Source organism: Arachis hypogaea, chromosome 4 (genome assembly GCF_003086295.3).
Source record: "Arachis hypogaea cultivar Tifrunner chromosome 4, arahy.Tifrunner.gnm2.J5K5, whole genome shotgun sequence".
In the NCBI taxonomy this organism is placed as follows: domain Eukaryota; kingdom Viridiplantae; phylum Streptophyta; class Magnoliopsida; order Fabales; family Fabaceae; genus Arachis; species Arachis hypogaea.
The window spans coordinates 50323532-50341910 of NC_092039.1; the positions used below are offsets into that span (position 1 = coordinate 50323532).

The 18379-nt window shown below is 38.0% G+C and overlaps 2 non-coding genes across 2 annotated transcripts; one reads left to right on the forward strand and one right to left on the reverse strand.

Annotated features, from left to right (window-relative positions):
* Positions 1 to 9736: 9736 nt before the first annotated feature.
* On the forward strand, positions 9737 to 9844 carry LOC112798404 (small nucleolar RNA R71). Its single transcript, XR_003200016.1, has one exon. It is a non-coding gene; the product is annotated as a small nucleolar RNA R71 (small nucleolar RNA).
* A 4983-nt stretch (positions 9845 to 14827) lies between these two features.
* Positions 14828 to 14935, reverse strand: LOC112798683 (small nucleolar RNA R71). The gene has a single exon (XR_003200282.1). It is a non-coding gene; the product is annotated as a small nucleolar RNA R71 (small nucleolar RNA).
* Between the last annotated feature and the right edge of the window lie 3444 nt (positions 14936 to 18379).

Sequence of the window (18379 nt, forward strand, 5' to 3'; positions counted from 1 at the left end):
TTTGATCTTACTAGAAAGCTTGGCACTTTTGGGAACTACTCTCTATAGATTTACTTTTCTGCACTTTTAGCATGGATTCTTCTTTTCTGTCATTTTTCATTTCTAGATCTATGAACAACTAAACTCCTTCATTGGGTTAGGGAGCTCTGTTGTAATTTGATGGATCAATTATAGTTTTCATTCTTCTTCTTTCTTTCTTTTCTCTTGATCTTACTAGAAAGCTTTCGATCTTAATTCAATTGGTTAGTTGTCTTGGAAAAGAAACTCTCCATAATTGGATCTCATTTGAGCCTTGGAAAAGGGATGAGGAGATCATGCTAGAAATGCTTTCTCATGTTGGACCAAATTGGGGTTTGGGCGGATATAGTGACATGTAATCCTCCCAACACTTTGATTTGGAAATACATGTGGTATAATCAGTGACCATACGTCATCTATTCCCATGAGCAATTAAATCAAAGAATTGGGCAATTGTTCAAGCTTAGAGAGATTGGATTGCCAAGGAATTGGGATCCAATCACTTAAGATTGCCAAGGAGATCAATGAATGCATAGATTAAGGAAGAGATGAGAATGAACTTGATCCGGAGAATGCAACATCTCCTGTACCCAATGATTTCCCCATTTCTGATCTTATCCATTCTCTTTACTTTCTATAATTTAATTTCATGCTCATTACCCCAAATCCCCATTTAAGATTCTGCACTTTAATTTCTGTTATTTACTTTCCAGTAATTTAAATTTCTGCATCTAAATCTAAATTCTGTTTAGCTCAACTAGCATATTCTTCTAACTAAAATTGCTTGACCAATCAATCTTTGTGGGATTCGACCTCACTCTATTGTGAGTTTTACTTGACGACAATTCGGTATACTTGCCGAAGGAAAATTTGTTGAGAGACAAGTTTTCATGTATCAGCACTCACATGTTTGAAGCTCATCACAGTCATCCCATCCCAGATCCTACTTGGAATACCACAGACAAGGTTTAGACTTTCCGAATCTCAAGAATGCTGCCAATTAATTCTAGCTTATACCACGAAGACTCTGATCTCACGGAGTGGAAGGCTCTGTTGTCAGGAGAGGCAACCATGTGTCGTGGACTAGGAGGCCAAGAGATATGCATTCAAGCTTGTTTTCAGGTAGAACGGAAGTGGTTGTCAGGCACGCGTTCATAAGTGAGAATGGTGATGAGTGTCACTTGATCATCACATTCATCATGTTGAAGTGCGAATGGATATCTTAGAATAAGAATAAGCTTGAATTGGATACAAAACAGTAGTAATTACATTAATTCATGAGGAACAGTAGAGCTCCACACCTTAATCTATGATGCGTAGAAACTCCACCGTTAAAAATACATAAGAACAAGGTCTAGGAATGGCCATTCGGCCATGCCTCCCAAATAACATGAAACAATCAAAAAAGGGGTTCAAAGACCTGATCCCAAGATCAAAGATGATCAAAAAGATGAAAATACAATAGTAAAAGGTCCTATTTATAGTGAACTAGTAACCTATGGTTTACAGAAATAAGTAAATGATGCAAAAATCCACTTTCGGGGCTCACTTGGTGTGTTCTTGGGCTGAACATTGAAGCTTTCATGTGCATAAGCTTCTTTTGGAGTTAAACACCATCTTTGGTGCCAGGTTGGGCGTTTAACTCCAGCTTTTATGCCAGTTCTGGCGTTTAACGCCAGAAAAGGGTCTCTAACCGGCGTTTTGATGCCAATTTGGGCCATCAAATCTCGGGCAAAGTATGAACTATTATACATTGATAGAAAACCCAAGATGTCTACTTTCCAATGCAATTGAAAGCGCATCAATTGGGCTTATGTAGCTCCCGAAAATCCATTTCGAGTGTAGGGACGTCAGAATCCAACAACATCTGCAGTCCTTTTTCAGCCTCTGAATCCAATTTTTGCTCAGGTCTCTCAATTTCAGCCAGAAAATACTTGAAATCACAGAAAAACACACAAACTCATAGTAAAGTCCAGAAATGTGAATTTTTCATAAAAACTAATAAAAATATACTAAAAACTAACTAAATCATACTAAAAACTACCTAAAAACAATGCCAAAAAGTGTATAAATTATCCGCTCATCACAATACCAAACTTAAATTGTTGCTTGTCTCCAAGCAACTGAAAAAAATAGAATAAAAAGAACAGAATATACAATAAATCTCATAAAATCAATGAAACTTAATCCCAATTAGATGAGCGGGGCTAGTAGCTCTTTGCTTCTGAACAGTTTTGGAATCTCACTTTATCCTTTGAAGTTCATAATGATTGGCATCTATTAGAAACTCAGAATTTAGATAGTGTTATTGATTCTCCTAGTTCAGTATGTCGATTCTTGAACACAACTACTTTATGAGTCTTGGTCGTGACCCTAAGCACTTTGTTTTCCAATATTACCACCGGATACATAAATGCCACATACACATAACTGGGTGAACCTTTTCAGATTGTGACTCAGCTTTGCTAAAGTCGCCAGTTAGAGGTGTCCAGAGTTCTTAAGCACACTCTTTCTGCTTTGGATCATGACTTTAACCACTCAGTCTCAAGCTTTTCACTTGGACCTTCATGACACAAGCACATGGTTAGGGACAGCTTGATTTAGCCGCTTAGGCCAGAATTTTATTCCTTTGGGCCCTCCTATTGATCGGGGGAAAATTTGTCTCTCAACAAATCTCCATTCGGCAAGTGTACCGAATTTGTCGTCAAGTAAAACTCACAATAGAGTGAGGTCGAATCCCACAGGGATTGATTGATCAAGCAACTTTAATTAGAGGAATGTTCTAGTTGAGCGAATCCATGAATAGAGTTGATACTTGCAGAAAATAAAATGGCGGTAAAGTAAATGACTGAAAGTAAATTGCAGAATTGTAATTGGGAATGGGGGAATTGCTCATAAAAGTAAATTGCAGAAATTAAAGAGAATGGGTAAGATCAGAAATGGGGAGTTCATTGGGCTCAGGAGATGTTGCATTCTCCGGATCAATTTCATTCTCATCTCTTCCTCAATCAATGCACTCATTGATCTCCTTGGCAATCTTAAGTGATTGAACAACAATTTCTTGTGGTTCAATCTCTCAAATCTTGGTCAATAGCCAATTCCTTGGTCAATTGCTCATGAGAAGAGATGAAGTATGGTCACTGATTATACCACATGCATTTCCCAAATCAAGTGTTGAGAGGGTTATAGCCACATACCCATCCACACCCAATGTGGTCCAGCATGAGAAAGCATTTCAAGCTGATCTCTTCATTCCTCTTTCAAGGATCCGAAGAGATCCAAGTTTGAATAGCTTCTTTTCCAAGATAACTATCCAATTAAATGAAGATCGAAAGCTTTCAAGCAAAATCAAGAGAAAAGATAGAAGAAGAAGAATAATGAAAACTAGTATTGATCCATCAAATTACAACAGAGCTCCCTAACCCAATGAAAGGGGTTTAGTTGTTCATAGCTCTAGAAATCAAAATCAAAGATGGAGAATACATCATAAAGCTAGAAGTGCAGAGAAAGTAAAATACAAAGAGTAGTTCTATTTTCTAGCTCTCTGTCCATCCCCTAAACAATTCAAAGCTACTCCTATATATACTATTCTTCTCAGCTTCTAGTTGGCTCTTCAAGTCTTGGGCCTTTGGGTCTTGAGTTTGAAGCAGTTCCTTTCTTCATTTGGGCTTGGCTTTACTTGCAGAGAAAAAGTGTGAAGTGGGTAGAGACTTTAGCTCAAGACGTCAGGGGTGTTTAACATTTAGCGAAAGTGTAAGTTCGAGAACGTTAGTGATAATTAATATTGTCACTAACGTTCCAATGCACCCCTTAGCTTCACGTTAAAGTCCACGTTAACTAGGTTAACGTGGCTTCTAATGTGGCTTTTGCCAACCTTCGAGAACATTAGTGACACTCAACATTGTCACTAACGTTCCAGTGTGCCCCTTGCTTCACGTTAAAGCTCACGTTAACTGAGTTAATGTGGCTTCTAACGTGGCTCTTGCCAACCTTCGAGAACGTTAGTGACACTCAACATTGTCACTAACGTTCCAATGTGCCCATAGGTCACACGTTAGAGTCCACGTTAACTAGGTTAACGTGGCTTCTAACATGGCCACTCTTAGCCATCCCAACGTTAGTGACAATGTTGAATGTCACTAACGTTGGCCCATCCTTCATTCCTCATCGTTAGCTTCCACATTAACCAAGTTAACGGGGAAGTTAACGTGGCTCTTGGGGGTTGTGTGGTTGCTTCAATGTTAGTGACAATGTTGAATGTCACTAACGTTGTCGACAACTCTTCATCTCTTACGTTAGCTCCCACGTTAACCAAGTTAACGTGGGAGTTAACGTGGTACTTTGCACCTTAGGCCAACGTTAGTGACAATGTTGAGTGTCACTAACGTTGGCTTCTCTTCCCCCTTTAACGTTAGAGGCCACGTTAACTAGGTTAACGTGGCTCCTAACGTGGCCATTTGTGAGTAATTGCCAACGTTAGTGACAATGTTGAGTGTCACTAACGTTGGCTCAACTTCTCTTCTCCACGTTAGAGTTCACGTTAACTTAGTTAACGTGACTCCTTAACGTGGCATTGATGGCTTTTGAGAGTGTTATTGGCAATCACTTTTCTCCTTAGCCTTGCAAGTTACTCCCATTCTTTGCTTCCTTTGTCCTGAAATCAAGCAATAAAGTGCATCAAAGTTCTAATCCAAGCCATGGGGGATGCAATATCAATTTTGTCATTAAAATCATGCAAAATCCTCATGAAATCATGTAAAATGCACAATGCATACTTGAATCAGGATGTAAATGATTTTCTACCCAAAACTAGCTTATTTCCTAGGAAAATGCAATGAAACTACCTAAAAACAGTAACGAAAAGGTCAGTGAAACTGGCCAAAATGCCCTGGCATCACAACACCAAACTTAAAGCTTGCTTGTCCCTAAGCAAGTACTGGAACAAGAGAATGATGAATGTAATCTCTAGAGAAATGAGTCATTCTTGTGGAAGTCATATTACTGATTTTATGGTGGTTTCATGCATAGCAACTTAGGTTCATTCCACTGCTGGCTTTCAGACCTTTATCATCTCCTAACATACTCACTTTGTTATATCCCATGAGACCTTTATTTATTGATCCTTTTATTGTTATTTCAAGGGTTGTTTGTGTTCTTCAAGCTAAGTGCTCTGTAAGGGGGCAACTCTTTAAGATAAGTTTTCAGCCAACACTCCCGAGCCAGTTGGTTCAAGGTGCTAGGTGTTGAAACACCCCTAAGGACTTACTCCCTCAAGTCTCTCCCCCATACATACACACCACAGGCATCTGGTTCATTTATTTTCTTCCTTGAGACCTTGGTGTCCAGCACCTCTTTGGGTTACTAAGTGTTCTGTAGTGAGGGTTACTCTTGATAGTGGATTTTCAGCTGATAATCCCGGGTTAGTTAACCCAAGTTACCAAGTGATAAAGCACCCCTAAGAGCTTATTCATCCAAGTAGATCCCCCACACAGGAGCACCACAAAACTAGCTTATTTCCTAAGAAAATGCAATGAAACTACCTAAAAACAGTAACGAAAAGGTCAGTGAAACTGGCCAAAATGCCCTGGCATCACCTATCCATTAATGCTCAAAGCCTTGGATCCATTTTACCTTTGCCTTTTGGTTTAAAGGGCTATTGGTTTTTTTTGCTTGCTTTTTCTTTTTCTTTCTTTTTCTTTTTCACTTTTTTTTCGTCACTTTTTATTTTTCACTGCTTTTTCTTGCTTCAAGAATCAATTTCATGATTTTTCAGATTATCAATAACAATTCTCTTTCTTCATCATTCTTTCAAGAGCCAACAATTTTAACATTCATAAACTTCACTATCAAAAATATGCACTGTTCAAGCATTCATTCAGAAAAACAAAAAGTATTGCCACCACATCAACATAATTAAACTAATTTCAAGATAAAATTTGAAATTCATGTACTTTTTGTTCTTTTGTAGTTAGGAACATTTTTCATTTAAGAAAGGTGAAGGATTCATGGAATTATTCATAGGTTTAAGACATAGACACTAGACACTAATGATCATGTAATGAAGCTAAAACATAGATAAAGCATCAAGCATAGAAATCGAAAAACAGAAAAATAAGAACAAGAAAATTAAAGAACGGGTCCACCTTAGTGATGGCGGCTAGTTCTTCCTCTTGAAGATCCAATGGAATGCTTGAGCTCCTCTATGTCTCTTCCTTGCCTTTGTTGCTCTTCCCTCATGGCTATTTGATCCTCTCTAATTTCATGGAGAATAATGGAGTACTCTTGGTGCTCCATCCTTAGTTGCTCCATATTGGAACTCAAATCTCCCAAAGAGGTGTTGAGTTGCTCCCAATAGTTGTGTGGAGGAAAATGCATCCCTTGAGGCATGTCAGGGATTTCTTGATGAGGGACTTCCTCATGCTCTTGTTGAGGTCCATGAGTGGGCTCTCTTGTTTGCTCCATCCTCTTTTTAGTGATGGGATTGTCCTCTTCAATGAGGATGTCTTCCACTATGACAATTCCAGCTAAATTGCATAGGTGACAGATGAGATGAGGGAAGGCTAACCTTGCTAAAGTGGAGGTTTTGTCAGCCACTTTGTAGAGTTCTAGAGATATGACCTCAGGAACTTCTACTTCCTCTCCAATCATGATGCTATGGATCATGATAGCCCGATCTACAGTCACTTTGGATCGGTTGCTAGTAGGAATGATGGAGCGTTGGATGAATTCCAACCATGCTCTAGCCACGGATTTAAGGTCATGCCTTCTCAATTGAACCGGCTTGCCTTTGGAGTCTCTTTTCCACTGAGCTCCTTCTACACATATGTCCATGAGAACTTGGTCCAACACTTGATCAAAGTTGACCCTTCTAGTGTAGGGGCGTGCATCTCCTTGCATCATTGGCAAGTTGAATGCCAACCTTATATTTTCCGAACTGAAATCTAAGTATTTCCCCCAAACCATTGTAAGCCAATTCTTTGGGTTCGGGTTCACACCTTGATCCTGGTTCTTAGTGATCCATGCATTAGCATAGAACTCTTGAACAATTAAGATTCTGACTTGTTAAATGGGGTTGGTGAGAACTTCCCAACCTCTTCTTCGAATCTCATATCGGATCTCCGAATATTCATTCCTTTTGAGCATGAAAGGAACCTCAGGGATCTCTTTCTTCTTGGCCACAACTTCATAGAAGTAGTCTTGATGAACCTTTGAGATGAATCTCTCCATCTCCCATGACTCGAAGGTGGAAGCTTTTGCCTTTCTTTGTTCTTTCTAGAGGTTTCTCTGACCTTAGGTGCCATAAATGGTTATGGAAACACAAAAAGCAATGTTTTTTCCACACCAAACTTAAAAGGTTTGCTCATCCTCAAGCAAAAGAAGAAAGAAGGGAGGAGAAGAAGAAGAAAATGGAGGAGATAGAAAGGTGGGAATGGTTTGGCCAAGTGGGGAAAGAAATTTTTATGATGTGTGAAAATGAAGGAGAGATGAGGGGTTTAAATAGAAGTGGAGAGAAGGGTAGGGTTCATGTATTAGGGGTTGGGTTTGGAAGGGAAAGGATGTGAATTTGAATGTTGAGGTAGCTGGGGTTTTTGGGAAAAAGTGAGTGGAGGTAATTGGTGAAGGGTATTTGGGGAAGGGTGTTAATGAAATGCGTGAAGAAGAGAGATAGTAAGTTATGGTAGGTGGGGATCCTGTGGGGTCCACAGATCCTGAGGTGTCAAGGATTTCTCATCCCTACACCATTTTGGCGTGTAAACGCCCTCCGAGTGCCAATCCTAGCATTAAACGCCAGGTTGCTACGCATTTCTAGCGTTTAACGCCAGCTTTTCTTTCCTTTCTGGCATTTAATGCCAGCTTAGTGCCCTTTTCTGGCGTTAAACGCCAGTAAGCTCATCCTCCAGGGTGTGCTGTTTTTAATGTTATTTTTATTTTTGCTTTTGTTTTTGTAACTCTACATGATCATCCTAAAAAAAACATAAAATAACAATGGAAAATAGAAATTCAACATAAATAAGTAAAAATTGGGTTGCCTCCCAACAAGCGCTTCTTTAATGTCAATAGCTTGACAGTGAGCTCTCATGGGGCCTCACAGATACTCAGAGCATGGTTGGGACCTCCCAACACCAAACTTAGAGTTTGAATGTGGAGACTTTGGTTGACTCTGTATTGAGAGAAGATTTTCATGCTTCTTCTCCATGTGTACAGAAGGGGATCATTGAGCCTTAAACACCAGGTAGTCCTCATTCACTTGAAGGACCAACTCTCCTCTGTCAACATCAATCACAGCTTTTGTTGTGGCTAGGAAGGGTCTGCCAAGGATGATGGATTCATCCTCATCCTTCTCAGTATCTAGGATTATAAAGTCAGCAAGGATGTAAAGGCTTTCAACCTTTAAAAAGACATCCTCTATAAGTCCATAAGCCTATTTCTTTGATTTGCCTATCATCTCTAGTGAGATTCTTGCAACTTGTACCTCAAAGATTTCTAGTTTCTCCATTACAGAGAGTGGCATGAGGTTTATGCCTAACCCCAGGTCACATAGGGCCTTCTCAAAGGTCATGGTGCCAATGGTGCAAGGTATTAAGAACTTTCCGGGATCCGATTTCTTTTGAGGTATCTTCAGCTGAGCCAAGGCATTTAGTTCATTAATGAGCAATGGAGGTTCCTCCTCCCAAGTCTCACTACCAAATAATTTGGCATTCAGCTTCATGATTGCTCCTAGATACTGAGCAATTTGCTCTTCAGTAGTAACTTCATCTTCTTCAAAAAAAGAATATTCTTCAGAGCTCATGAATGGCAGAAGTAAGTTCAATGGAATCTCTATGGTCTCTGTATGAGCCTCAGATTCCCTTGGTTCCTCAAAGGGGAACTCCTTTTCGTTCAGAGGACATCCCATGAGGTTTTTCTCACTGGGAATCACATCCTCCTCACTCTCTCCAGGTTCGGCCATGTTAGTCATGGTTATGGCCTTGCACTCTCTCTTGGAATTTTCTTCTGTATTGCTTGGGAGAGTGCTAGGAGGAGTTTCAGTAACCTTTTTACTCAGCTGACCAACTTGTGCCTCCAAATTTCTAATGGAAGATCTTGTTTCCTTCATGAAACTTAGTGTGGTCTTAGATAGATCAGAGACTATGGTTGCTAAGCCAGAACGATTCTGCTCAGAGTTCTCTGTCTATTGTTGAGAAGATGATGGAAAAGGCTTGCTATTGCCAAACCTGTTTCTCCCACCATTATTGTTATTGAAGCCTTGTTGAGGCTTCTATTGATCCTTCCATGAGAAATTTGGGTGATTCCTCCATGAAGAATTATAGGTGTTTCCATAGGGTTCTCCCATGTAATTCACCTTTTCCATTGCAGGGTTCTCAGGGTCATAAGCTTCTCCTTCAGAGGAGGCTTCTTTAGCACTGCCAGATGCAGCTTACAATCCAGCCAGATTCTGAGAAATTATATTTACTTGCTGAGTCAATATTTTGTTCTGAGCCAATATGGCATTCAGAGTATCAATCTCAAGAACTCCTTTCTTATGAGTTGTCCCATTATTCACAGAATTTCATTCAGAAGTGTACATGAACTGGTTATTTGCAACCATTTTAATGAGTTCCTGAGCTTCTGCAGGCGTTTTATTCAGATGAATAGATCCATCTGCAGAATAGTTCAATGACATCTTGGATAACTCAAACAGACCATCATAAAAGATACCTATGATACTCAATTCTGAAAGCATGTCAGAAGGACACCTTCTGATGAATTGCTTGTATCATTCCCAAGCTTCATAGAGGGATTCACCTTCCTTCTATTTGAAGTTTTGAACTTGCACTCTAAGCTTACTCATCTTTTGAGGTGGAAAAAATTTAGCTAAGACGGCATTGACCAGCTTTTCCCAAGAGTTCAGGCTGTCTCTACGTTGTGAGTTCAACAATATACTAGCTCTGTCTCTTATAGCAAAAGGGAAAAGCATAAGTCTGTAGACCTCGGGATCAACTCCATTGGTCTTAACAGTGTCACAGATTTGTAAAAATTCAGCCAAGAACTGATGAGGATCTTCCAATGGAAGTCCATGAAACTTGCAATTATGTTGCATCAGAGAAACTAATCGAGGCTTAAGCTCAAAGTTATTTGCTCCAATGGCAAGAATAGAGATGCTTCTCCCATAGAAGTCGGGAGTAGGTGCAATAAAGTCACCAAGCACATTCCTTGCAGTGTTGGCATTGTTGTTATTTTCGACTGCCATGTCTTCTTCTTTTTCGAAAATTGCTGTCAGGTTCTCTTCAGAGAGTTGTACTTTAGCTTTTCTTAGCTTCTTCTTCAGAGTCCTTTCAGGTTCAGGATCAGCTTCAACAAAAATTCCTTTATCTTTGTTCCTACTCATATGAAAGAGAAGAAAACAAAGAAAGTATGGAATCCTCTATGTCACAGTATAGGGATTCCTTAATGTCAGAGGAAAAGTAGAATAGAAGGATGAGGTAGATAAAGAAGAATTCGAACATATAAAGAGGGGAGAGGGTTCGAATTATCAAGAGAGGAGGAGTGTTGGTGATTAAATATAAAGAGATGAGAGAGGGAATTTTCAAAAAATTTTAAATAAAATTAGAGTTTAAAATAATTAGTCAATTAAAAAGGTTTTTGAAAAAGTTGTTAGTGGTTTTCGAAAATTAGAGAGAGAGAAAAATAGTTAGGTGGTTTTGAAAAAGATAAGAAATAGTAAATTTTTTTTAAAATCAAACAAAGAGTCAAGTAGTTAATTGAAAAAGATTTCAAAATCAATTTTGAAAAGATAGGAAGTTAGAAAAGATTTTGAAATTAAAATAAAAGAGATATGATTGAAAAGATATGGTTTAAAAAGATTTTATTTTTAAAATTAATGACTTGACTAACAAGAAACTAAAAGAAATGATTCTAGAATTCAAAGATTGAACATTTCTTAACAAGAAAGTAACAAACTTGAAATTTTTGAATCAAAAAACATTAATTGTTAGCAAGGATTTTTGAAGATATTAAACAAGAATAAGAAAAAGATTTTGAAAAATTAGTTTTAAGACTTGAAAAATTGAAAAAGATTTGAATTGAAAACAAAACTACCTCCTTGGTGCTTGATGAGCGGATAATTTATACGCTTTTTGGCATTGTTTTTAGGTAGTTTTTAGTAGGATCTAGCTACTTTTCGGGATATTTTTATTAGTTTTTTTGTAAAATTCATATTTCTGGAATTTACTATGAGTTTTTATATTTTTCTGTGATTTCAGGTATTTTCTAGCTGAAATTGAGGGACCTGAGCAAGACTCTGATAAAAGGCTGACAAAGGACTGCAAATACTGTTGGATTCTGACCGCCCTGCACTCGAAATGGATTTTTTGGAGCTACAGAACTCTAAATGGTGCGCTCTCAATGGCGTTGGAAAGTAGACATCTAGAGCTTTCCAGTAATATATAATAGTTCATACTTTATTTGAGACTAGATGTCGCAAACTGGCACTCAACGCCAGTTCCATGTTGCATTCTGGAGTCAAACGCCAGAAACACGTCACAAACCAGAGTTGAACGCCAAAAACACATTACAACTTGGCGTTCAACTCCAAGAGAAGCCTCTGCATGTGTAAAGCTCAAGCTCATTCCAAGCACACACCAAGTCGGCCCCAGAAGTGGATTTCTGCATCAATCACTTATCTCTGTAATCCTAGTAGCTAGTTTTAGTATAAATAGAACGTTTTACTATTGTACTAGTGTCTTTTGACCACGTAAGATCTTGGGATTATTTTTGGATTACCTTATGATCCTTTGATCACGTTCATGGGGGATGGCCATTCGGCCATGCCTGGACCACTATCACTTATGTATTTTCAACGGTGGAGTTTCTACACACCATAGATTAAGGGTGTGGAGTTCTGCTGTACCTCGAGTTTCAATGCAATTACTATTATTTTCTATTCAATTTAGTTTATTCCTATTCTAAGATATTCGTTGCATTTCAACATGATGAATGTGATGATCTGTGACACTCATCATCATTCTCACCTATGAACGCGTGCTTGACAACCACTTCCGTTCTACCTTAGACCGGGCGCATATCTTTTGGATTCCTTGATCAGAATCTTCGTGGTATAAGCTAGAATTGATGGCGGCATTCATGAGAATCCAGAAAGTCTAAACCTTGTCTGTGGTATTCCGAGTAGGATTCAGGGATTGAGTGACTGTGACAAGCTTCAAACTCGCGATTGTTGGGCGTGATGACAAACGTAAAAGAATCAATGGATTCTATTCCGACATGATCGAGAACCGAAAGATGATTGGCCGTGCTGTGACAGAGCATTTGGACCATTTTCACTGAGAGGATGGGATGTAGCCATTGACAACGGTGATGCCCTAAATACAGCTTGCCATGGAAAGGAGTAAGAAGGATTGGATGAAAGCAGTAAGAAAGCAGAGATTCAGAAGGAACACAGCATCTCCATACACTTATCTGAAATTCCCACCATTGAATTACATGAGTAACTCTATCTTTATTTTATGTTTTATTTATTATTATTATTCAAAAACTCCATAACCATTTATTATTCGCCTAACTGAGATTTACAAGATGACCATAGCTTACTTCATACCAACAATCTCCGTGGGATCGACCCTTACTCACATATGGTTTATTACTTGGACGACCCAGTGCACTTGCTGGTTAGTTGTGCGAAGTTGTGAAGAAAGTGCTGAGTTAGAAATGCGCATACCAAGTTGAATGCCATTATTAGAGATCACATTTCGTACACCAAGTTTTTGGCGCCGTTGCCGGGGATTGTTCGAGTTTGGACAACTGACGGTTCATCTTGTTGCTCAGATTAGGTAATTTTCTTTTCAAAAAGTTTTCAAAAATCTTTCAAAAATTTTTATTTTATTTTTGTTTTTTTCCAAAAAGAAATTTTCGAAAAAAATAAAATAAAAATACAAAAAATAAAAGAAATTAATAAATCATAAAATCAAAAATATTTTTGTGTTTCTTGTTTGAGTCTTGAGTCAATTTTTAAGTTTGGTGTCAATTGCATATTTCTAAAAATTTGTGCATTTTTTTAAAATTCATGCATATGTTCTTCATGATCTTCAAGTTGTTCTTGGTAAGTCTTCTTGTTTGATCTTGATGTTTTCTTGTTTTGTGTCTTTTGTCGTTTTTCATGTGCATTTTTGCATTCATAGTGTCTAAGCATTAAAGATTTCTAAGTTTGGTGTCTTGCATGTTTTCTTTCTTGAAAATCTTTCAAAAATAAGTCTTAATGTTCATTTTGACATTCAAAGTGTTCTTGGTGTTCATCTTGACATTCATATTGCTCTTGCATGCATCATGTGTTTTGATCCAAAATTTTCATGTTTTGGGTCATTCTTGTCTTTTTCTCTCTCATCACTCAAAATTCAAAAATAAAAAAATATCTTTTCCTTTTTTTCTCTTATAAATTTCGAAAATTTGAGTTGACTTAGTCAAAAAATTTTAAACTTAGCTATTTCTTACAAGTCTAGTCAAATTTTCAAATTTAAAAACCTTATCTTTCTAAAATCTTTTTCAAAAATTAAAACTTTTTCATTTTTTTACTATTTTCGAAAATTTTTAAAATTATTTTTCAAAATCTTTTTCTTATCTTTATTTCAAGTTTTCGAAAACTTTACTAACAATTAATGTGATTGATTCAAAAATTTGAAGTTTGTTGCTTTCTTGTTAAGAAAGGTTTAATCTTTAAATTCTAGAATCATATCTTTTAGTTTCTTGTTAGTCAAGTAATCAATTTTAATTTCAAAAATCATATTTTTTTTCAAAATATCTTTTTCAAAAATTTGATTTTAAAATATCTTCTTATCTTCTTATCTTTTCAAAAATTGATTTTCAAATCTTTTTCAACTAACTAATTGACTTTTTGTTGTTTCTTATCTTTTTCAAAACCACCTAACTACTTTCCCTTCTCTAATTTTCGAAAATTCCTCACCCTGTTTTAAATTTTTTTTAATTAATTAATTATTTCAAATTTTAATTCTAAATTTTATTTCTTCCTTTAATTTTCGAAAATCACTAACCCTTTTTTTTAAATTAATTTTCGAATTCTCTCCCTCTCATCTTCTTCTATTTATTTATTTATTAACTAACACTTCTCTTCATCTCAAGAATCTGAACCTATCTTCACCCTTGTGTTTGGATTCTTACCTTTTCCTTCTTCTATTCCTTTCTTCTTCTACTAACATAAAGGAATCTCTCTACTGTGGTAAAGAGGATCCCTATTATTATTTTTTGTTCCCTTCTTTTTCATATGAGAAGGAGCAAGGACAAGAACATTCTTGTTGAGGTAGATCCTGAACCTGAAAGGACTCTGAAGAGGAAACTAAGAGAAGCTAAAATACAACAATTCAGAGACAACCTTACTGAAATTTTCGAATAAGAAAAGGATATGGCAGCCGAACCCAACAACAATAATGCAAAGAGGATTCTTGGTGATTACACTACACCTACTTCCAAGTTTGATGGAAGAAGCATCTTAATCCCTGCCATTGGAACAAACAATTTTGAGCTGAAACCTCAACTAGTTGCTCTAATACAACAGAACTACAAATTCCATGGACTTCCATCAGAAGATCCCTACCAGTTTTTGACTGAATTTTTGCAGATCTGTGAGACTATTAAGACTAATGGAGTAGATCCTGAAGTCTACAAGCTCATGCTTTTCCCATTTGTTGTAAGAGACAGAGCTAGAATATGGTTGGATTCACAACCTAAAGATTGCCTGGACTCATAGGATAAGCTGGTCGCGGCCTTCTTGGCTAAGTTCTTTCCTCCTCAAAAGTTGAGCAAGCTTAGAGTGGATGTTCAGACCTTCAAACAAAAAGATGGTGAATCCCTCTATGAAGCTTGGGAAAGATACAAGCAGATGACCAAAAGGTGTCCTCCTGACATGCTTTCAAAGTGGACCATTCTAGATATATTCTATTATGGTCTATCTAAGTTCTCTAAGATGTCACTAGACCATTCTGCAGGTGGATCCATTCACCTAAAGAAAATGCCTGCAGAAGCTCAAGAACTTATTGACATAGTTGCAAATAACCAGTTCATGTATACTTCTGAGAGGAATTCTGTGAATAATGGGATACCTCAGAGGAAGGGAGTTCTTGAGATTGATGCTCTGAATGCCATACTGTCTCAGAACAAAATGTTGACTCAGCAAGTTAACATGATTTCTCAAAGTCTGAATGGATGGCAAAATGCATCCAACAGTACTAAAGAGGCATCTTCTGAAGAAGAAGCTTATAATCCTAAGAACCCTGCAATGGCAAAGGTCAATTACATGGGTGAACCTTATGGAAACACCTATAGTTCATCATGGATAAATAATCCAAATTTCTCATGGAAGGATCAACAAAAGCCTCAACAAGGCTTTAATAATGGTGGAAGAAATAGGCTCAGCAATAGCAAGCCTTATCCATCATCTTCTCAGCAACAGACAAAGAATTCTGAGCAGAGCACCTCTAACTTAGCAAATTTAGTCTCTGATCTGTCTAAGGCCACTTTAAGTTTCATGAGTGAAACAAGGTCCTCCATCAGAAATTTCGAGGCACAAGTGGGCCAGGTGAGTAAGAAAGTCACTGATACTCCTCCTAGTACTCTCCCAAGCAACACTGAAGAGAATCCAAAAAGAGAGTGCAAGGCCATTGATATAATCAACATGGCCGAACCTAGAGAGGAAGGAGAGGTCGTGAATCCCAATGAGGAAGACCTCATGGGACGTCTCTCAAGCAAGAAGGAGTTCCCTATTGAGGATCCAAAGGAATCTGAGGCTTATATAGAGACCATAGAGATTCCATTAAACCTCCTTCTGCCATTTATGAGCTCTAAAGACTATTCTTCCTCTGAAGAGGAAGAATATGTAACAGGAGAAAAAGTTACTCAATATCTAGGAGCCATCATGAAGCTGAATGCCAAATTGTTTGGTAATGAGACTTGAGAAGGTGAATCTTCCTTGCTCATCAGTGAACTAGATACATGGGTTCAGCAAACCTTACCTCAAAAGAGACAAGATCCTAGCAAATTCTTAATACCCTATACCATAGGCACCATGACCTTTGAAAAGGCTCTATGTGACCTGGGGTCAAGCATAAATCTTATGCCACTCTCTGTAATGGAGAAGCTGGGGATCATTGAGGTACAGCCTGCCATATTCTCATTACAAATGGCAGATAAGTCAGTAAGATAGGCTTATGGATTGATAGAGGACGTGTTAGTAAAGGTTGAAGGCCTTTACATCCCTGCTGATTTCATAATCTTAGACACTAGGAAGGAGGAGGATGAATGCATCATCCTTGGAAGACCCTTCCTAGCCACAGCAGGAGCTGTGATTGATGTTGACAGAGGAGAGCTAGTCCTTCAATTGAATTGGGACTACCTTGTGTTTAAAGCTCAAGGATACTCCTCTGCAACCATGGAGAGGAAGCATGAAAAGCTTCTCTCAGTACAGAGTCAAATAAAGCCTCCACAATCAAACTCTAAATTTGGTGTTGGGAGGCCACAACCAAACTCTAAGTTTGGTGTTGAATCCCCACATCCAAACTCTAAGTTTGGTGTTGGGAGTCTACAACATTGACCTGATCACTTGTGCGGCTCCATGAGAGCCCACTGTCAAGCAAGTGACATTAAAGGAGCGCTTATTGGGAGGCAACCCAATTTTTATCTATCTAATTTTATTTTTATTTTTATTGTTCCTTTATATTTTATTAGGTTCATGATCATGTGGAGTCACAAAATAAATACAAAAATTAAAAATAGAATCAAAAACAGCAGAAGAAATAGCACACCCTGGAGGAAGAGCTTACTGGCGTTTAAATGCCAATAAGGAACATCTGGCTAGCGTTTAACGCCAGAACAGAGCATGGATCTGGCGTTGAATGCCAGAAACATGCAGCAATCTGGCATTTAAATGCCAGGATTGCACACTGAGGGAAGCTGGCGTTCAACGCCAGAAACATGCTGCAGATGGGCGTTGAACGCCCAGAACAAGCATAAAGCTGGTGTTTAACGCCAGAAACAAGCAACAATCTGGCGTTAAATGCCAGGATAGCATAGAAACGGCGTTTTACACACCTAATTGGTGCAGGGATGATAAATCTTAGACACCTCAGGATCTGTAGACCCCACAGGATCACCTCAGGATCTGTGGACCCCACAGGATCCCCACCTACCTCAACTCACCTTCTCTCTTCTTCACCAATCACCTTAATCTCTCTTCCCCAACACCTCTTCACCACTCACATCCATCCATCCTTCCCACCCAAACCCACCCTAAATGACCAAAACACAAACATCTCTCCCTCTCCTCCATATCTTCTTCTTCTTCTATTCTTTCTTCTTTTGCTCGAGGGCGAGCAATATTCTAAGTTTGGTGTGGTAAAAGCATAGCTTTTTTTGTTTTTCCATAACCACTTATGGCACCTAAGGCCGAAGAAACCTCTAGAAAAGGGAAAGGGAAGACAAAAGCTTCCACCTCCGAGTCATGGGAGATGGAGAGATTCATCTCAAGGATCCATAGCTCGGTAGTAGAGCATTTGACTGCACATCAAGAGAGCCCACTCATGGACCTCAACAAGAGCATGAGGAATTTCCTCATCAAGAAATCCCTGAGATACCTCAGGGGATACATTTTCCTCCACACAATTATTGGGAGCAACTAAGGATAGGAGCACCAAAATCACTAGGGATCAAGCAACAAAGGCAAGGAAGAGACACACAAGAGCTCAAGGACATCATTAGTCCTTCAAGAATAAGACGCCACCATCACTAAGGTGGACTCATTCCTTGTTCTTATCTCTCTGTTTTTCAATTTTTATGCTATATGTTTGTCTATGTTTATGTCTTTACTACATGATCATTAGTATTTAGCAACTATGTCTTAAGGCAATGAATAATTCCATGAGTCATTCACCTTTCTTAAATGAAAAATATTTTTAATACAAAAGAACAAGAAGTACATGAGTTTCGAATTCGTCCTTGAATTTAGTTTAATTATATTAATGTGGTGATAATACTTTTTGTTTTCTGAATGAATGCTTGAACAGTACATATTTTTGATCTTTTTGTTTATGAATGTTAAAATTATTGGCTCTTGAAAGAATGATGAACAAGAAAAATGTTATTGATAATCTAAAAAAATCATGAAATTAATTCTTGAAGTAAGAAAAAGCAGTGAAAAAAGCAAAAGCTTGCGAAAAAAAGTGGCAAAAAAAATAAAAGAAAAAGAAAAAGCAAGCAGAAAAAGCTAATAGCCCTTAAAACCAGAAGGCAAGGGTAAAAAGGATCCAAGGCTTTGAGCATCAATGGATAGGAGGGCCCAAGGAAATAAAATCCAAGCCTAAGT